Source organism: Calonectris borealis, unplaced genomic scaffold (genome assembly GCF_964195595.1).
Source record: "Calonectris borealis unplaced genomic scaffold, bCalBor7.hap1.2 HAP1_SCAFFOLD_45, whole genome shotgun sequence".
Classification (NCBI taxonomy): Eukaryota; Metazoa; Chordata; class Aves; order Procellariiformes; family Procellariidae; genus Calonectris; species Calonectris borealis.
The window spans coordinates 943094-965114 of NW_027441457.1; the positions used below are offsets into that span (position 1 = coordinate 943094).

Genomic DNA, 22021 nt, shown 5'->3' on the forward strand with positions numbered 1-22021 from the left:
TTCGGGCCTGTGGGAAAAGGGGGTGGCTGAGCAGGGGACAGGGAGGCTTTGCTTCCCTGCCCTCCCCGCCCTACTCCTGCTCTCCCGCGTCCCCATCAGCGTGCCCATGGCCTCCACCTGCCAGGAGGCTGCCGCAGAGACTCCTGTGCCACCACCTGCCAGGAAGCCGGACGGGAGGCTGGTGCCCAGTGACCAGAGCATTTTTGCCAGGGTGGTCTTTGACCGTTTCACAAGAAGGAAACCGTCTTTCATACAGGCAAGAAAAATGCAGGTCCTCCTGCCACGCATCATGGAGGTGTTCCAGGAGGGCGACACAGATATCAAGATGAAGGCCCTGCTGGTCTTCAGAAATGTGATGGGTCACCTGAAGAGGAAGGAGGCCAGCCTCATCGCTGTGCAGCTGGCGGAGGAGCTCCTGCCCCTCTTTGACGATGTAAGGCTGATGGGGGAGACTGAGCCCCGCAGAGGGGCACTGGGCAATGGCAGCTGCCCTTCAGCCCAGCCCTGAGGGCAGCACTCGGAGCAGGGTCTGCTCCCGCGGGCTCTCGGGGGATGGCTTCTGGGCTTTGCAGCCCAGCACAGCTTCTCCTTGCTGCAGAATCTGACCCCGGAGCCTCTCCCCTCACGTCAGCCACGGTAACGGCCCTGCTCAGGGCAGGGAGCCGCTGGTGCTGAAGTCCATCCTTCCTCCTTCCTACCAGGAGTCCAGCCCACTGCGAGAGCTCTCCATCTGCCTCTTCAGAGACCTGGTGGAGTCAGTGGTAGGGAGCGGCAAGAAGAGGATGAAGAACTACGCGCAGAGCGTACTGGTCCGGCTCTTCTTTCGCATGAGCGACCAGACCGACAGCATTGCCAAGGTACAGATTTCAAAGCTGACCACTGACAGAGAGAAGGGCGTGCTGACACCACACGGGTGGCCTGGGCATCAGGGGCAAGGGCTGCTGGCAGCTGGCAGCCCTCCTCCAGTGCAGCCCGCAGGAAGGGTCCCTGCAGACCCAGCGTGAGCAGGGGCGGAGAAGATGGCACGGACATTTCCAACACCCGCCCTGCCTGGCCCAGCAGGGCCAGCAGCAGCCCGTGCCCACCGAGGCCTGAACACGTGTGTCCCTACAGGCTTCTCAGCTGTCCCTGCAGGTGTGGAAGACCAGGGCTTTGAGCCTCAAGTCCTGTCCCCCAGGGCTGTGCCCAAGAGACCCCCAGATGTTTGGGCCAGGGCATGTCCCAGTTTCCTAAGGCCACGATCGCCCCAGGAACAGAGGCAAGAGGAGGGGGACGCCAGGTCTCCTTCCCCAGGCTGTGGTGCCATCTCCCAGCTTCTGCTGCTCCGCAGGCCTCCGGGGAAGCCCTCCTTGCTGTAGCAGAGCTCCTCAAGTGGAGACAGCTCAAACACCTGCTGCAGACACAGCAGACCTGGAGGATTGGAGAGTGCTTGGTGAGGACAAGCCCCAGGGCCTGGGGACTGAGGCCCACCTGGGCCTTGCAGTGGGATGGAGGGGTCTCAGCACCCGTGGGACCCCTCTGCCTGTGGCTCTCTCTCAAACTCACTCCCACAGGGCTCCTGGCCGGGAGAGGGGAACGGCCTGGGGGGGAAGGGGAAAGGGGGTGCTGGGAGGAGGGACTGGTCCGGCCAACTGGGCAGGGACTGTGACATGCCCATACCCTTGTGCTCTCTCCAGCTGGCGCAGGACAGGAGCAGGGCTGAAGAATACTGTCATCAGAGCCTGCCATACCTGAAGGACGCTCAGGCCACCCTGCGAGAGGCGGCCGTGAGGTTCATTGGTGAGCCACAGCCCCCGGGGTCCCTCTTTTGGCAGCCTGGCCCCACTCCGTGCCGCTGCGCTGGCAGCAAGGAGCAGCCCTGTGGCTGCCAGAGCCCCGGCCCCCCCGTGCAGGGCCTTGGCCTCCCCCTCCCAGCCCTGGCTGCCCACGCAGGTGGGCTTGGTGGCCGCCTTGCTCAGTCCCACCCCCTCGGCCACTGGTCTTCCCTGGGGTCAGCCCTGACCAGGGGCAGGAGGGCGTGCAGCCCAGCCGGCAGGGCCGGGGGCTGTGCTGCTGGGAGCATGCTGGGGGGCAGGGGTCTGACGACGCTCTGTGCCTAGGGCTTGCCGCGCGGCCCCTGAGGGACCAAAGCAGGGAGAAGCTGTCTGAGATCTGCAGCGGTGAGTAGGGGCTGGTGGGGCAGGGGACAGAGCCTGGGCAGGTAGCTGCCATGCCGTGCCCTGCTCCAGGGAAACGCTTCGGGGGCGTTTGGGCCATTCCTGCGCAGACACGGCGGTTCATCTGGGCTCTGTTTCTTCCTGTCGCAGCCCTTCAGACCTTGGAGAAAGACAGCGACCCCTCCATCCGTTCCCTGATAGCTCAGACTGTCCTCCTGCTGGGCTCTCCGAGGGAGCAGCCAAGATCAGGACGCACCCTGCGAGCACTGTGCTGCTGGTGCTGCTAAGGCAGGCGGAGGTGCAGCTTTCCTCAGGAAAATGGCTGTAGTTTAATAAAGCTGCAGCAAGAAGCCCAAACCCATGGTGTCCTTCAGATGTGGAGCGCCCTGAGCGTGCTGAGCAGACAGCGTCATTCCTGGCCTCTCCCGCTGCCTGCAGGACAGCTGCCCCCTCAGCACGCCCTGGCCCCAGCCTTGTTTTACAAGTTCACCCCTCGGTGAGGCTTTCCCCAGAAGCAGCCACGTTTGTTCACCCCCTGGGGAAGCCTTTTCTTTAGGGAGGCAGAGGGCAAAGGGGAAATGGCAGCCCCCGAAGGAATCAGCGTTGCCCGGAGAGCTGCCTGACGCCCACGCTTCCTGGCAGCTCATGGCAGCACAGCACCCACTGACCCAGGGTGTCCCTGTACCAAAGCCCCAGCTGCTCGGGGGAGGGCAGGGGAGGGGAGGTGCTTATCCCAACCTGCCCCTCCAGAGACATACCAGGGCAAGAAAAGGTGCCCACTCTCTGCCAAGCTTACGAGTTGTCGTTCATCCTGGTATTCAGAGGTGGCCGCCTTTGCCACACTCTGGGCTTGCACGTCCTTGATGTGAGCCAGGGGAGGAGTTTCCCTGCGGAGAGAAAGGAGCTGTGCCCCCGCGGCCTGCCCCATCTCCTCTGGGGTGCTGCGACCGGGCTCCCAGCCCTGTGGGCAGCCGGGAAGCTCTGGCCGTGCCCAGTGCCATCAGCCAGGCAGTGGGGCCACGTGCGCCAGACGCTCCGTGGCCACCTCCGGAAGCCTCAGCAGCAGAGAGCTCTTCACCGCCCTGGCCAGCAGTTCCCTGCTCTGGCACCAAGCCCAGGCCGTCCCCTTGGGTCCTTGGGAAACCTCTGCTCCGCCGGCACGAGGTGGCCGGTGCTTCAGCAGGGAGAGAAGGAGATGACGGGCTGGAGCCCCAGGGACGCCCCGTCACTCCGCTCTCTCCAGCAGCAGCAGCGCCATCAAACCTCGTCTGTGCTGGAGTCCAGCCCTCCTGTCACACCTGCATTTTCAAGAACAGCAACGCCTGTGACCCAGCAGCTTTGTCTCCAGCACCGTCTTGAGTTTCCATCAGGCACCCAGAGGCTGTCAGAGCAGGAGGGAATTATTGCGTGGTCCAGAGCCCCCGAATCACGGGCTCGTTACCACACAGTTAAAGGCTTTGGGAAAAACCTACAAAGCCCAAATGTTTCTGTTTATACCCAGTTCCAGAACGTGGAGGAAGAGGACCTCTTCCTTTCAGACATACCTTGCTATTTTAGTCAAGGTGTAGTTTTAGCTCCCACCGCATACTTCTCCTAAAAATGGTGTGTTTCTACAGCCTACTTCTTCTACCAGTGTTTGCCCTAAAAAAGGAACAAAAAGACCAACTAGCAACAAGCACAAACAAAAGCTTAAGAACCCTGTTATGCCCAAAACAACACAGGTTTTGCAGTATGGACAAAGCCTTCCAGATTGAAATGAAGGAATCTTATAAAACAGACAACTCAGCAGTAAAACATAACGCTAAAGGAGCGTGATATCCAGCAAGCACACATGCTGCAGAGAAGCGGTAGAAAGTGCTGTAAGACAAAAACATTTACCTTCGCTAGTGTGGTTTTGTCGTGCTCTCCCAGTGACGAGATTTCACTGGAGAAAATGAGCCAATGTTTCAACTGACATGAATAGAACAGAACAGAACAGAACAGAATATTTCGGTTGGAAGGGACACAACAACGATCATCCAGTTCAACTGCCTGGCCGCTTCAGGGCTGACCAAAAGGTAAAGCGTGTTATTAAGGGCATTGTCCAAATGCGTCCTAAACACCGACAGGAATGGGCATCGACCACCTCTCCAGTAAGCCTGTTCCAGGATTTGACAGCCCTCTCTGTAAAGAAATGCTTCCTAATGTCAACGCTAACTCTATTTTATGAGTCCTTTCAGAGCACCACCGGCACCCAGCTCCCTGGCCCAGCTGGGGTACTCGAGCCCATTTGGCTGAAAGGCTCCTCTGCCTTATTGTCCCTTCCCGCAGCTTCGCGTCCCTTCTGGGTGGCCGTAATGCAGTTTTCCCAATGGGATGGTCTGGAATCACAGGTCTGCCTCCCCTTTTTTGCTCATCACTCGCACTGCTAAATGCCTTGCCGGACTGACAGCTCTTGTCCCAGGGGGAAACACGGAACTCAAGGCACTGCCCAGCCTGAGGGCTTGGCAAACCTGACCATCACGGGGTCTGCAGCTCCGGTCCGTGGCTCCAGAAGCACCTGGAAGGGCAGCCCAGCATTGGCGCCCGAAACGCAGCAGCTATCGGCAAGGCGCTAATGGCAATTTCTGCACTCGAGGGAATGACACGTGAGCCAGGGTAGCGGCTTTCCTAGATTTCTTCTTCTGAGGTGTTGGTGATGCTGGGCCAGTGCTTGAGCCTGGCAAAGAGGATGGACCTGTGGGCGAAACGCTCTGTGCAACTACAAACTATGGTCTGAAGTCCTCAGCAAAGACCTGGCTGTCCACCCTGACTCTTCGCTGTCAGGTTTGTCAGGCTGTGGAGCTCCACAGCAGCCGCCAGTGCCCGGTGGGCACAGAAGAGGACTCTTCAGCCAGGGGAGCAGTCGCTGGCACTCGGCAGCTTGGTGCCGGCACAGAAAGGCTGCTGAGCTGTCAGGGTGGCAGCCACCACGGGGAGCCCTAAGGGAAGGGGCTTCTCCACTTAGCGCAGGTGAGTAATTTTCATGGATGTGAGTAAAATAAATGTTTCCCATTAACATTACAACAAGAGTTGGATACATAGTCCTGTTCTGCAGCTGTGTTTTGGGGGTGGTTTGTTTTTGTAAATACTTTCCCAAAGACTTTCTCAGGTGGCTATTAGATTGCAAAGAAATGCTTACAATCATCATCAGTAGTAGTATTATGCCAGTGTCATCACCACCACAATTACCAGTCAAAACCTCAACAGCTCCGTTGTAGAAGGTCCCAGAGAAACTGCCAGAAAGAGCATTTCCAGCTGATGAGCATTTCCAGTCCTGAGAAATAGACCATAGAACTGTTCCTTGAAGAGATACTGCAGCTACTCCACATTAGGTGCTACTGTTTGTATAAAAAGTCAATGTTACAACACTCAAGGCAAGCTCTTAGAGAAGGGGTGGGCGATTTCACTTCACAATATCTTGAAGCAAGTTGATTTGACCCACCCACACCTTCTCACCCACCCACGGACAAGAACCACACCACGAGCATGCACGTGGTCTGCTCAGCACCACTTGGGTGCAACACGGAGATGTTTAGCAATTCTACAGCCTATGGTTTGTTTTCGCAATTTCCTAGCGTTACAGGCTTTTTTGCTGGTGGGATAGCAGGAAAAGCGGTGACATATGGGGTGCTGGAGCCTTGTTGCCACCCTGTTCTTGTCATCTCCTGCCGATGGATCATCTGTAATTAGCAGCGGGCAGGACAATTATTCTTGGTGGAAGCAACAGATTCCTCAATTTTACTGAAGACCGGCTAAGCCTACAAAATTAAGGCCGATGAAACTGGAAGAAATGTAACAGGTCTAATTCCGACCCAGAGCAGACCAATAATGCCCAGGTCTCTTCAACAGAAATAGTTGGCTTTATAACAGCTGTTACTGGGAATCGGCTTCACCAGTCCCCCTTCACAGGAGATGGCTGCAGAGCAAGGGATGATGTGCCCAGAGCAGCAGTGGAGGGTCCTGGCTGGTCGGAGCCCACGTCCGATTTCCAAAGCCGGGCTCATTGCCGTACCCCTTGAAAAGAATTCTTCCAATTCATTTTCTAACAGTGCGTAGTATTCAAGACATCACCAGGAAGATGAAGTCTCCCACAGTTTAAGTGTATCTTTTATTGCCACGGATGGAGAGTCCATAGCCTCCGTGGGGAGGGAAGTGAAGAGGAAATTCAAACTGCACCCGCTCAGCCATGGCCACTCGTGACCAGGGAATGATCTGGCACGGAGGGCAAGAGGACCCAACTGCAGAAGGGCTTCAGGGATGCCAGGGACAGAGGGACTCCATGTCAGGGAGCGAAGTTTCCCTTGGTGATGAGATGAGAAAGGCCACGGCGTTGTCTTGGAGCAATGGTGCAGGGCAGATGCCTTGGGCAGCAGAGCTGGCGCTGGGGGGGGGAACCCAAGGCTGGGCTGAGGCGCCCCATGATGATGCTCACAGCACCCCCATGATGATGCTCACAGGATTGGTGCAGGTCAACCAAAAAGGCATATAAGGTACATAAGGAATATATAACGCATTGGCTTGTGATGCATCTCTGCAGACTACTGCTTACGGCGGTAGGACCCTGCCCGATGCGTCGCTCAATTAAATCGTTTTCTATTTAGCACAAATGTGTGTTTAATTTGCTTCAATAGGTAGAAAGACCAGCCAAGGACCCAGGGTGCTCTGGAGGGCAGCAGCATCCCCTATGAGCAGTACCCCCAGTGACCCACCCAGTCCCAGAAAACAAGACTATTGAAAAGATACATGCACTGGGAGTTAATGGGGAGGATCCTGATACTGATTATGACAACGAACCTTTCGCCCCTGCCCCAGCAACACCGTTACATGAGCCTAATCTGGATGAGATACCCTGTTATTAAAACAACCCCCAGCTTCTGCCAGAGCAGCAGGAGATGCCCCCCGCCCCGCCACCTCGGGTTACAACCACCATTGTGTCATATAGAATATAATGGAATGGAATGGAATGGAATGGAATATTTCAATTCTCTTCAATAATAGATGCTGTTAGACAACTGGAAGAACCGCAGGAATACAACCTTCCTCCTCCTTGGGCTGGCTGGGTGGATGCTGAGCGTGGCCTTAATGCGACATGGGGGAACCCACGACTGGAAGACCACGATGGCTCGAGGGCTGCAGAAGTGGATGGCCTTTATGGGAACCCCTGGGATGGTGGTCCATCGGAAGGAAGCGTGGGTAAGGATGGTCCCTGTCCTGGTTCCGGCTGGGACAGAGTTAACTTTCTTCCCAGTAGCTTGGGGGGTATGCTGGCTTTTGGGATTGGTGCGAGAGGAGCCTTGATGGCCCATTAATGCTTTGGCTGTTGCTGGGTGATGTTTGCACCGGGGCGGGGGGGAGCACAGCCGGGGTGGTGGACCCAGCTGGCCAATGGGGTATTCTGTACCATGTGACATCATGCTCAGTATAAAACCGGGGGCGGGGGGGGGCGGCCTCATCCCCCCGTTCATGACACGCGGTCGGCAGTGGTGAGCAGTTGGCTTTGTGCATTGCCTGCTTTGTGTATTCTGTTATTGTTGTTGTTCTCATTGTTATTCTTACTGTTCTACTTTGTTCTATTTCAATTATTAAACTGTTTTTATCTCAACCCGGGAGTTTTCCTACTTGTGCCCTCCCGATTCTCTCCCCCATCCCACCGGTGCGGGGGAGTGAGCGAGCGGCTGCGTGGGGTTTATTTGCTGGCTGGGGTTAAACCACGACGGTCCTTTTTGGCGCCCAACGTGGGGCAGTGAAGGGTTGAGATAACGACAGATTATTTAGAGCATATTAAGGAATTTATATCTGGTAACATATTAATTTGTTCTGCACCATGCTCCTGTTTTTACTGTACCTGTTAAAGATTGGAGTTGGGTTTTGTAGTCTGCTGTGCTCTGCCGTGATTAATGATGTTTTGCCTGGGAGATTTGTTACTAAAACGCTGGCATTGGGGGTTATTTGGTATTTGGGATTCGTAATGAAGCCGTTTCTGCATTTCGGGTACCACCTCATGGAGACCATTAGCAATTATACCTTTTCCTCCGAGAGATTTTTTATGGAGGAAATAGAGAATGGCACCCTCGCTACCTTCCTCTATGATGTCATCTCCTTTGTTAAAATAACTTGCCAGTACCTTGAACATCCCTGGGTAGTTAAGATACATCTATTGGTGCTCCTTGCGAATATTGTTGTGGTTTTATCCAAGGTTAGTAAGCAATTTAAGAACATCATCCAGAGATCTGCCCCAAGGCTGGATAGTTATGAGTGGCAGGGCGAGTGGGATAGCATGGGCAAATGCCTAGGGCGATGGGCACCCCCAGTGCTCTGGAACTTCACCCCTGAACAAGTGCAGAACCCTGAAAAATTAGTAGAATATTTGGAAGAAGTATGCTGTCACCCTGGCCATTCTAGGGAGACGCAAATCACTGCAATGTGCTGGGGCCTGGCCCACGCCTCCCGAGCCCTGTTTAACACCACTCAGAACCCCCAAGGGGAAGGAAACGTCTCTGCAGCTGATGACAAAGCAACAGGCCCTGTGGCTACCCCACCCCCCATGGCAAGCACAGCGGCTCCCTCGCCCCCCAGGGCAGGCACGGCAGCTACTCCGCCCCCTGCGACAGAGAACCAACCTGTGCCGGTATCAGTCGCCCCTATACAAAAAAGAAAATGCACAAGAAAATCAGCTCGTCTAGTAAGGGATGAAGATGAACCAGGGCCATCACGAGAACAGGAGGAGGAGGAGGCAGAACCCGTAAATGAGATGGTGACCACCCGATCCCTATCTCTGGGTGAGCTGCGAGATATGCGAAAAGACTTCAGCCGTCGTCCAGGCGAGCACACTGTCACCTGGCTGCTCCGATGCTGGGATAACGGGGCCAGTAGCCTGGAATTAGAGGGTAGGGAAGCCAAGCAGCTGGGATCCCTTTCTAGGGAAGGGGGCATTGACAAAGCGATTGGACAAGGGGCACAAGTCCTCAGCCTCTGGAGGCGACTGCTGTCAGGTGTGAAGGAAAGGTATCCCTTCAAGGAAGATGTTATATGCCACCCAGGCAAGTGGACCACCATGGAGAGAGGTATCCAGTACCTGAGAGAACTAGGCGTGCTGGAGGTAGTTTATAGTGACCTGGACGACGTCCGAACACCCAAAGATCCAGATGAAGTCCAGTGCACGCGACCGATGTGGCGGAAATTAGTACGGAGCGCACCAGCGTCGTATGCCAATTCGTTGGCAGTACTGTGCTGGAAAGAGGAAGAAGCACCAACGGTGGATGTTGTGGTTAGCAATCTCCGGGAATACGAAGAAAGTGTCTCCTCCTCCCTTGTCTCAGCTGTGGAGAAACTGTCCCGGAAGGTCCAGCAACTCGAAGAAGATAGGTCCTATTCTCCACCTGTATGGACCAGTACCTCAGCCATTAAGAGTCAGCGTTCTTCTGCTCAAGAGAGAGGATATCGAAAGTACACACCACGGGGCACCCTGTGGTTTTACCTGCGTGACCACGGAGAGGACATGAGGCAGTGGGATGGAAAACCTACCTTGACCCTAGAGGCACGTGTACGTGAGTTGCAAGGAAAAACAATCACACAAGGGGGTTCTCCCAGGAAAAATGCTGCTCCAGTTTTCAGGAAAAACCTGTCTCACGACGGTCCAGTTTCCAGTGAACAGTTCCCCAGACAGAGTAGAAGGGCTGGTCTTACTTTAAATTGTAATGAAGGAATTCTTGACTCACGTTTGCAAGAAGTGAGAAGCGGATACTATGACCAGGACTAGAGGGGCCCTGCCTCCGGCCAGGTGGAGGAAAGGGGCAAGTGGGTTTACTGGACTGTGTGGATTCGATGGCCTGGCACATCAGAGCCACAGGAGTATAAGGCTCTCGTAGACACCGGTGCACAGTGTACCCTGATGCCATCAGGCTATAAAGGGGCAGAACCCATCTGTATTTCTGGAGTGACAGGGGGATCCCAAGAGTTAACTGTGTTGGAGGCCGAAGTGAGCCTGACCGGGAATGAGTGGCAGAAGCACCCCGTTGTGACTGGCCCAGAGGCTCCGTGCATCCTTGGCATAGACTATCTCAGGAGAGGGTATTTCAAGGACCCAAAAGGTCCACCAAAGGTGGGCTTTTGGTATAGCTGCCCTGGAGACGGAGGAAATTAAACAGCTGTCCACCTTGCCTCGTCTCTCGGAGGACCCTTCTGTTGTGGGGTTCTTGAGGGTTGAAGAACAACAGGTACCAATCGCTACCACAACAGTGCACCGGCGGCAATACCGCACCAACCGAGACTCCCTGATCCCCATCCATGAGCTGATTCGTTGACTGGAGAGCCAAGGAGTGATCAGCAAGACTCGCTCACCCTTCAACAGTCCCATATGGCCAGTGCGAAAGTCTAATGGAGAGTGGAGACTAACAGTAGACTACCGTGGCCTGAACGAAGTCACGCCGCCACTGAGTGCTGCCGTGCCGGACATGCTAGAACTTCAATACGAACTGGAGTCAAAGGCAGCCAAGTGGTACGCCACCATTGACATCGCTAATGCGTTCTTCTCCATCCCTTTGGCAGCAGAGTGCAGGCCACAGTTTGCTTTCACTTGGAGGGGCGTCCAGTACACCTGGAACCGACTGCCCCAGGGGTGGAAACACAGCCCTACCATTTGCCATGGACTAATCCACACCGCACTGGAACAGGGTGAGGCTCCAGAACACCTGCAATACATTGACGACATCATCGTGTGGGGCAACACAGCAGAAGAAGTTTTTGAGAAAGGGGAGAGAATAATTCAAATCCTTCTGAAGGCCGGTTTTGCCATAAAACAAAGTAAGGTCAAGGGACCTGCACAGGAGATCCAGTTTTTAGGAATAAAATGGCAAGATGGACGTCGTCAGATCCCAATGGATGTGATCAACAAAATAACAGCCATGTCCCCACCGACTAGCAAAAGGGAAACACAAGCTTTCTTAGGCGTTGTGGGCTTTTGGAGAATGCATATTCCAGATTACAGCCTGATTGTAAGCCCTCTCTATCAAGTGACTCGGAAGAAGAACGATTTCAAATGGGGTCCTGAGCAACAACAAGCCTTTGAACAAATTAAACGGGAGATAGTTCATGCAGTAGCCCTTGGGCCAGTCCGGGCAGGACAAGATGTGAAGAATGTGCTCTACACCGCAGCCGGGGAGAATGGCCCTACCTGGAGCCTCTGGCAGAAAGCGCCAGGGGAGACTCGAGGTCGACCCGTAGGGTTCTGGAGTCGGGGATACAGAGGATCCGAGGCCCGCTACACTCCAACTGAGAAGGAGATATTGGCAGCATATGAAGGGGTTCGAGCTGCTTCGGAAGTGGTTGGTACTGAAGCACAGCTCCTCCTGGCACCCCGACTGCCGGTGCTGGGCTGGATGTTCAAAGGGAGTGTCCCCTCTACACATCATGCAACCGATGCTACGTGGAGTAAGTGGGTCGCGCTGATCACACAACGGGCCCGAATAGGAAACCCCAGTCGCCCAGGAATCTTGGAGGTGATCACGAACTGGCCAGAAGGCAAAGATTTTGGAATATCCCCAGAGGAGGAGGTGACACGTGCTGAAGAAGCCCCACTGTATAATAAACTACCAGAAAACGAGAAGCAATATGCCCTGTTCACTGATGGGTCCTGTCGCCTTGTGGGAAAGCATCGGAGGTGGAAAGCTGCTGTATGGAGTCCTATACGCCAAGTTGCAGAAACTGCTGAAGGAGAAGGTGAATTGAGCCAGTTTGCAGAGGTAAAAGCCATCCAGCTGGCCTTGGACATTGCTGAACGAGAAAAATGGCCAGTACTTTATCTCTATACTGACTCATGGATGGTGGCAAATGCCCTGTGGGGGTGGTTGCAGCAATGGAAGCAGAACAACTGGCAGCGCAGAGGTAAACCCATCTGGGCTGCTGCGTTGTGGCAAGATATTGCTGCCCGAGTAGAGAACCTGACTGTAAAAGTACGTCATGTAGATGCTCACGTGCCCAAGAGTCGGGCCACTGAAGAACATCAAAACAACCAGCAGGTGGACCAGGCTGCTAAGATTGAACTGGCCCAGGTGGATCTGGACTGGCAACATAAGGGTGAATTATTTATAGCTCGGTGGGCCCATGATGCCTCAGGCCATCAAGGAAGAGATGCAACATACAGATGGGCTCGTGATCGAGGGGTGGACTTAACCATGGACGCTATTGCACAGGTTATCCATGAATGTGAAACGTGCGCTGCAATCAAACAAGCCAAGAGAGTAAAGCCTCTTTGGTATGGGGGACGATGGTTGAAATACAAGTATGGGGAGGCCTGGCAGATTGATTATATCACACTCCCACAAACCCGCCACGGCAAGCGCTATGTGCTCACCATGGTGGAAGCAACCACCGGCTGGCTGGAGACATACCCTGTGCCCCATGCCACTGCCCGGAACACCATCCTTGAAAAGCCTTGAAAGCAAGTCCTATGGCGACATGGCACCCCAGAAAGAATTGAGTCAGACAACGGGACTCACTTCCGAAACACCCTCATAGACACCTGGGCCAAAGAGCACGGCATTGAGTGGGTCTATCACATCCCCTACCACGCACCAGCCTCCGGGAAAATCGAACGATACAACGGGCTGCTAAAGACAACACTGAGGGCAATGGGTGGTGGGACATTCAAGCATTGGGACACACATTTAGCAAAAGCCACCTGGTTAGTCAACACTAGGGGGTCTGTTAATCGAGCTGGCCCTGCCCAATCAAGACTCTTACGTACTGTAGATGGAGATAAAGTCCCTGTCGTGCACATAAGAAATATGCTGGGGAAGACAGTCTGGGTTACTCCTGCCTCTGGCAAGGGAAAACCCATCCGTGGGATTGCTTTTGCTCAAGGACCTGGGTACACTTGGTGGGTGATGCGAAAGGATGGGCAAGTCCGGTGTGTACCTCAAGGGGATTTGATTTTGGGTGAAAATAGCCAATGAACTGAATTTTATGATGTCAATTGTTATATGATATTGTATATCATTATTTCTATGGTTGCTATCAATGGTATAGCAGTGAAAATCACCCAGATTAATGAAGAATGAGCTGACTCCGATGAAACCGAGCAAAGTGCAACGATGATAGAACTGGATGAGCGCAGCAGTACCGAAATGAGAACTGGCTGCAGGATGCAACAGCCCAACACCACACACCATCCTTCTGGCCCTGAAAGACTGTTATGACAGATGGACCCCAAAGTTGTGGACTAAAAGAACTCAATGGACATTTGTATATATTTATGTATATATATGTATGTATATGTATTATATGTATATATGTATGTATATGTATTATATATGTATATATATATAAAAGATAGTGGTGATTAATTGAAATGTATCGAAAAATGTGAGACCTAAGCATAACGTAAATGGTATGGAATAAGGGGTGGATACTGTCCTGGTTTCGGCTGGGATAGGGTTAAATTTCTTCCTAGTGCTGTGTTTTGGATTTAGTACGAGAAGAATGTTGATAACACAGAGATGTTTTCAGTTGTTGCTAAGTGCCCTCCTCGTCCAAGGACAGCTCCCGTGCCTACTGACTGAGCTAGGTACACAAGATGGGAGGGAACATAATCAGGACAGCCAGCCCAGCTGGCCAATGGGGTATTCCATACCATGTGACGTCATGCTCAGTATATGAACGGTAGGCGTGATCCAGGAAGGGCCGATCGCTACTTGGTTATCGGTCAGCGCGGGTGGTGAGCAATTGCATTGTGCATCACTCATTTTGTATATTCTATCATTATTTATTATCATTATTTTCCCTTTTCTGTTCTATTAAACTGTCTTTATCTCAACCCACGAGTTTTTCTCACTCTTACCCTTCCGATTCTCTCCCCGTCCCGCTGGGGGGGCGGGGGGAGTGAGCGAGCGGCTGCGTGGTATTTGGCTGCCTGACAGGTTAAACCACGACAAGGGGGGAAAAAAAACAACAAAGAAAAGCAGAACCAAGAAAAGTACGTGATGCAAAAAACCTAAACCACTCACCACCGACCAACTGATGCCCAGCCAGCTGTGGCGGTGCATTTCCCCCACCTCTCCTGGGCCGCTCTGTGATCTCAGGAACTCCCGTTAGGCCTTGGCCTTTGGGTAATGAGTTGGGCGGTGAAGCGTCCCTTGACCGTACCTGGAACTCTTGCATGGCTGAGGTGGGGAACAGCACTGACCGCACCAGGAACTCCTGCTGCCTGCCCAAGGTGGGGAACGAGAGCGGGGATAATTCATCATCCCCGGACATCCTTATCTGAATCGTAGCTCGAGTGGAACGGTACCATTGGTACTGGAATCTTGAGAATTCTGGTAACCACCACCTTGGATTGTGGCCAGGATGGAAGTTTACGGATGACTAAAGCCAATCATCTTGCGAACCTATAAACAGCAGTCTTAAGTGAGACCCTTCGAGCTCTCCTGGACCGCAGCGGGCTGTGACCAGCATCTCCCTCTGAGTGGGAGCCTTTCAGAGCTCGCGAACTCTTGAGTTTGCGATATTTGGAGGACCGTCGCCAAAAGCTGACGACGGGACCTGGGCTGAAACACTCCTCGAGGCTCAACCCCTCGCCTGTTGAGAAATGCCGAGACATTCGACATGAATATTTCACTGGACTCGAGGGGAATTTTTAACAGGTATACCTTTTGTACATTGATATATATTTGTGTCTCTGTGTGTGTGTGTGAATTGATTTAGGTAACCAATAGTAAGTATAATCTGTAATTAAGTCACTGTTGTGATTGTAGTAAATTCTATTAACTCGCTTTGTAAATGTTAAATTAGTCAATGATTAAGTGTTGCTAAAATCTTGTGATCCACCTTAAAACTGTGAATGAGCCTTAGACTGCTGCTAGACACATCTAATCCCTTAGACATAATCCGTTGACCAAGTCTGGGACCAGGAGTGGATCCAGCCGTACCTAAGCTCCACCAGGAGTTTAGAAAGCAAGGGGTTGTTCTCTGAACCTCGTGACTCAACGGGAGGGTCTCCCGTACTCTTTTATGTCTTCGGTCTCTCTATAAATCATTCTAGCTCGATTCTAACTCAGCTTTTCCTTTGTATGTTTCATCCACGCAGTAAGTGATAAAGTGAACCTTGCCATCGACCTCTGTTAAGTCACACTAATAATAAATTCCTATTAAAACCACTTTTTGCTAATACCTTTGATGGTGATTCTTTAAGCGGCCCCTAAACCACTCATTCGCGACACTGGTGAAGCCATTACTCACAGGAGTCGTTCCACGTCGTGGCCGTCACTCCTCTCGGGAACAGACGGGAAAGCTCTGGAGGACAAAGGCTGTCAGGACGCGCTCTAGAAACAGAAGACCAGTGCAAGAAGATCCCATCACCTAATCCCAGAAAAGTAATTGTCGCTTGTATTTTGTGTTCTGTTGTGTCTTGTATTGTAATTTATTGTGCATTGTGTCTCTATTGTCTGTATGGTATGCAGTGTACTGTATTTTGTACTGTATGGTATGTATTGTATTTTCTATTGCATTGTATTGCATTGTATTGTGGTTTATGTATTGTATGTATTATGTACTGTATGTACTGTCATATATTTTGTATTGTAATGTATTTTGTATTGCATTTTACGTATTGTAACGTGTGGTATGTATTCTATTTATTTTGTATTGTATAGTATGTATTGTATTGTATGTATCGTATGTGTTTTGTTCTATTGTATGGTATGGTATTTATTGTATTGTATGAATTCTCTTGTATTTTGGTTTGTATGGTATTTTGTTTTTTTACTATAGAGTATGTAGTGTATTGCATGGTAGGTATTGTATGGTAGGTATTGTATGGTAGGTATTGTGGGTATGGTGGGTATGGTAGGGTATAGTATTGTATTGTATGTATTGTTCTGTAGGTAGTGCATTGTATGTATTGTATCGTACTGTATTTTTTCTTGTACTGTAGTTTCTTTTGTATTGTGTATTGTATTTTGTATTGTATTGTGTATTGTCTGTATGGTATGGTATGGAATGGTATTTATTTTATTGTGTGTATCGTATTGTATGTATCCTATCCTATTTTATTGTATCGTATCCTATTGTATCCTATTGTATCCTATTTATTTTGTACTGTAGGTATGCTACTGTATTTTGTATTGTATTGTAGGTCTTGTATTTTGCATTGTGTATTGTATTTTGTATTGCATTGTGTATTGTATGTCTTGTATGGCATGGTATTTCTTGTATTGGATGTATGGTATTGTACGGGATTGTATTTATCATATATGTATCTTATGTATCGTACTGTATGTATCACACTGTATTTTGGATTTTGTACTGTATTTTGTATTATATTGTACTTTGTATTGTACTGTAGGTATTGTATTGTTTGCATTTTATTGTATTTATTGCATTTTTTGGAGTGTTCTGTATTTGGTATTTTATATTGGTTTTTTTTCCATTGTACTTTGTATTGTATGTAGTTTATTTTATGTATGGGTTTTACGTATTGTTTAGTATGGTATTTATTGTATTGTATGTATCGTGATGTATCATATTGTACGGTTTGTAATGTATTTGGTATTGTAATGGTTTTTGTATTGTATTTTATGGTCCGTACTGTATGCTTTCCTAGTATTGTGTGGTATGTATCCTATTGTATATATTCTATTTTGTCTTGTGTTTTCTTGTATGTATTGTATGTGTTGTGTTTTATTGTATGGTATGGTATTTATTGTATGTATTGTAACGTATGTGTTGAATTGTATAGGAATGTATTTGTTATATTTTATGCATTGTATGTATTGTATTTCATGTATGGTAAGTATTGTAGGGTAAGGTATGTTTTGTATGGTATTGTATGTATGGCATTGTGTCATTGTATGGTATGTATTGTATTGTATGTATTGTACGTATAGTTTTGCTTTAATGTGTGTAGTGTATGGTATGGTATTTATTGTATTTTATGTATTTATGTATTATCTTGTATTATATTTTGTCGTATTGTATTGTGTTGTATTCTATGTGTTGTATTATACGTGTTGTACTTTGTATTGTGTTGTATGGTATGTGTTGTACGGTATGTGTTGTATTGGAGCTATGGTAGGGTGTGGTATTGTATGGTATTGCATGGTATATTGTATGGCATGGCATGGCATGGCATGGCATGGTATGGTATGGTATGGTATGGTATGGTATGGTATGGTATGGTATGGTATTGCATGGTATTGTTTGTTAGGTATTCTCTGTGTTCTATTGTCTGTGTGGAATTGTAACGGTATTTATTGTATTTATTGTATGTATTGTGGTTTTATAAATGTAATGTATTTATTCTGATCTCCTTCTATGACCAGGTGACCCGCCTAGTGGATGAGGGAAAGGCAGTGGATGTGGTCTACTTGGACTTCAGTAAGGCCTTTGACACTGTCTCCCACAGCATTCTCCTAGAGAAGCTGGCGGCTCACGGCCTAGACAGGTACACTCTTCGCTGGGTAAAAAACTGGCTGGACGGCCGAGCCCAGAGAGTTGTGGTGAACGGAGTTAAATCCAGTTGGCGGCCGGTCACGAGCGGTGTTCCCCAGGGCTCAGTTTTGGGGCCGGTCCTGTTCAATATCTTCATCAATGATCTGGACGAGGGGATCGAGTGCTCCCTCAGTAAGTTTGCAGACGACACCAAGTTGGGCGGGAGTGTTGATCTGCTGGAGGGTAGGAAGGCTCTGCAGAGGGACCTGGACAGGCTGGATCGATGGGCCGAGGCCAACTGTATGAGATTCAACAAGGCCAAGTGCCGGGTCCTGCACTTCGGCCACAACAACCCCAGGCAACGCTACAGGCTTGGGGAAGAGTGGCTGGAAAGCTGCCCAGAGGAAAAGGACCTGGGGGTACTGGTTGACAGCCGGCTGAACATGAGCCGGCAGTGTGCTCAGGTGGCCAAGAAGGCCAACGGCATCCTGGCCTGTATCAGAAATAGTGTGGCCAGCAGGAATAGGGAGGTGATCGTGCCCCTGTACTCGGCACTGGTGAGGCCGCACCTCGAATACTGTGTTCAGTTTTGGGCCCCTCACTACAAGAAGGACATGGAGGTGCTGGAGCGCGTCCAGAGGAGGGCAACGAAGCTGGTGAAGGGCCTGGAGCACAAGTCTTATGAGGAGTGGCTGAGGGAACTGGGGTTGTTTAGCCTGGAGAAGAGGAGGCTGAGGGGAGACCTCATCGCACTCTACAACTACCTGAAAGGAGGGTGTAGCGAGGTGGGTGTTGGTCTCTTCTCCCAAGTAACTAGCGATAGGACAAGAGGAAATGGCCTCAAGTTGTGCCAAGGGAGGTTTAGATTGAACATTAGGAAAAATTTTTTTACTGAAAGAGTGGTCAGGCCTTGGAACAGGCTGCCCAGGGAAGTGGTGGAGTCACCATCCCTGGAGGTATTTAAAAGACGTGTAGATGAGGCCCTTAGGGACATGGTGTAGTGGGCATGGTGGTGTTGGGTTGACGGTTGGACACGATGATCTTAGAGGTCTTTTCCAACCTGTATGATTCTATGATTCTATGATTCTATTCTGTTGTACTACGGTTTCTTTTGTATTGTGGATTGTTTGTATTTTATTGTACGGTCTGGTATTTATTTTATGTATCGTATCGTAGTATATGTATTGTATTGTATGTATTATATTTTCTATTCTAATGTAGTATTGTATTGTAGGTATTGTATTATATTTTATGTCTTGTATTATATTTTATTATCTGTATATTAATGTAGTTGGTGTTGTAATGTATTGTGTATTGCATGTATTTTATGGAATGTATTTTATTGTATGTATTTTATTGTCAGTATTGTAATGTATTTTGCAAGGTACTGTATTTTGTATTGTATTGTGTGTATCATATTGTATTTTTCTTTTGTATTTTGCACTGTATTGCATTTTGTATTGTATGGTATGATATGTATGGTGTGGTATGTATTGCATTATTTTTTTTATTGTATTTGTTATTCCGTTGTCTGCTATTTATTGTCCTTTTATATCGTGTTGTAGGTGATGGTACTTACGAAATTGTATGTATTGTATTGTATGTATCGCATTGTATTGTATTTTGTATTTTGACTTGTATTTTGTATTTTGTATTGTTTGCATTGTATTTTATGTATTTATTGGATGGATTGTATTTTACATTGTATTTTGCATTCAATTTTGTATGATACGTATTGTATTGGATGGATTGTATTATACTTGTTTTGTAGCTTGTTTTGTATCGTACTGTAGTTGGTATTGTATTGTGTATTGTATGTATTGTCTGGTGCGTTATTTATCGTCTTGTATGTATCGTATTGTATATATCGCATTGTTTGTATTGTATATATTGTATTCTTTCTATTGTATTGTTTTTTGTATTGTATTTTGAATTGTATTTGGGATTTTGTATTGCATTTTGTATTGTATTTTATGTATTGTATTTTCTATTGCATTCTCTGCTTTGCATTGCATGTATTGTATTTTGTATTGTGTTTCATATGCAGTCTTTTATGTCCTGTATTTTATGTATTGTATGGTATGGTATTTATAGTATTGTATGCATTCCAATGTAGTTTGTATTGTATTGTATAGATTGTGTTTATTTTATTGTATGTATTGTATGGTTTGTAATGTATTTTGTATTGTAATGTATTTTATATTGTAGTTTATGTATTGTTTGTATTGTATGGTTTTGTATGTATGATGTGGTATGTATTGTACTTTATGTATTGTGTCTTGCATTGTTTTGTATGTATTGTGTGCGTTGTGTTTTACTGTGTTGTATGGTATTTTTTGTATTGTATATATTGTATATATTGTATGTCTTGTATGCCTTGTATTTTATGTATGGTATGTATTGTATGGAAAGGTATGTATGCGTTGTATGGTATTGCATGTATCATACTGTATCGTATCTAACGTATCGTATCGTATTGCATCGTATGTATCATATTGTATTGTATGTATTGTATTGTATATATTGTATGTATTGAATTGTATGGTGTTTCCAATGGATGTCTTGAATTTCTTGCATGCAGTGTATGGTATGTGATTTATTGTATTTTATGAATTGTATTGTGCTGTCTTGTGTTGTATTTTAGGTGCTGTATTGTACGTGTAGTATTCTGTATAATATGGTATGGTATGCGTTGTATGATATGTGTTGTGTGGCACGTATTGGATTGGATTTTGGTTTGTATTGGATTTTGGTTTGTACTTGTCGTGGTTTAAGCTGGCAGGCAGCCAAATACCGCGCAGCCGCTCGCTCACTCCCCCCCCGCAGTGGGACGGGAGAGAATCGGAAGGGCAAGAGTGAGAAAAACTCGTGGGTTGAGGTAAAGACAGTTTAATGGAACAGAAAAGGGAAAATAAGAATGATAATGATAGAATATACAAAATGAGCGATGCACAATGCAATTGCTCACCACCCGCGCTGACCGACAGCCAAGTAGCGATCGCTACTTCCTGGATCACGCCTACCGTTCCTATACTGAGCATGACGTCATGGAATGGTATGGAATACCTCGCTGGCCAGCTGGCCAGCTGTCCTGATGATGCTCCCTCCCATCCTCTGCGTGGTGGTAGGAGAGCTGTCCTGGGCAGGGTACTTAGCAACAACTGAACTCATCAGTGTTCTCAACATCCTTCTCATACTAAATCCAAACCACAGCACTAGGAAGAAATTTAACTCTATCCCAGCTGAAGCCAGGACAGTCTGTATTTTGTTTTGTACTGTGTTGTATACAGTGTATGTAGTGTATTGTATGGTATTTATTGTATGGCATGTATTATATGGTATGTACTGCATTGCAGGTATGGTAGCTATGGTGGGGTATGGTATTAAATAGTATTGTATTGTATGGTATTGTACTGTACAGTATTGTAATGTACGGCATGGTATTGTATGGTATTGCATGGCATGCTGTTGTACTGTACGGCATGTATTGTATTGCAAGGTATTTACTGGATTGTATGTATGATATTGTATGGTACGGTATTTAGTGTATTGTATGTTTTGTGTTGTATGTATTGTATTTTGGTTTGGTCTGTATTTGTGCTGGTTTGGCCTGGATAGAGTTAATTTTCTCCACAGTAGCCTGTACGGGGCTGTGTTTTGGAGCTGTGCTGGAAACGGTGTGGATAACACAGCGCTGTTTCGTCCCTGCTGAGCAGGGCTTACACACGGCCACGGCCTCTTCTGCTCCTCCCCCCGCCCCACCAGCGAGCAGGCTGGGGGTGCCCCAGGAGCTGGGAGGGGACACAGCCGGGACAGCTGACCCCAGCTGGCCACAGGGATGTTCCGCACCACATGACGTCACGCTCAGCATATAAGGCTGGGGGAAGAAGGAGGAGGGGGGGACGTTCGGAGTGATGGCGTTTGTCTTCCCAAGTCACCGTTAGGCGTGACGGAGCCCTGCTTTCCTGGGGATGGCTGAGCACCTGCCTGCCGGTGGGAAGTAGGGAATGAATTCCTTGATTTGCTTTGCTTGTGCGCGGTTTTTGCTTTCCCTGTTAAACTGTCTTTATCTCAGCCCCGGAGTTTTCTCACTTTTACCCTTCTGATTCTCTCCCCCATCCCACCGAGGGGGAGCGAGCGAGCAGATGTGTGGTGCTTAGTTGCCGGCTGGGGTTAAACCACGATGGTATTTTATTTTGGTCTGTATTGTATTTTATGTATTGTATAGATTGTCTTGTACTGCATTGTCTCTATTGTTCTGTATGTATTGTATTTATTCTATTGTATGTAGTGCATGGTGTGGTATGTTTTTTACGTATTTTATTGTACGTATTGTATATTTTGTATAGGATATATTTATTGTATGTATTGTATTGTATGGTATATATTGCATAGTATGGTATCGTATGGTATGGTATTTA

At 48.7% G+C, this 22021-nt stretch overlaps 1 long non-coding RNA gene across 1 annotated transcript; it reads left to right on the top strand.

The window, feature by feature from the left end:
* Positions 1-1340: 1340 nt before the first annotated feature.
* On the top strand, positions 1341-3829 carry LOC142076391 (uncharacterized). Its single transcript, XR_012671182.1, has 4 exons — positions 1341-1432; positions 1677-1779; positions 2100-2159; positions 2307-3829. It is a non-coding gene; the product is annotated as an uncharacterized LOC142076391 (long non-coding RNA).
* The last annotated feature ends 18192 nt before the right edge of the window (positions 3830-22021 follow it).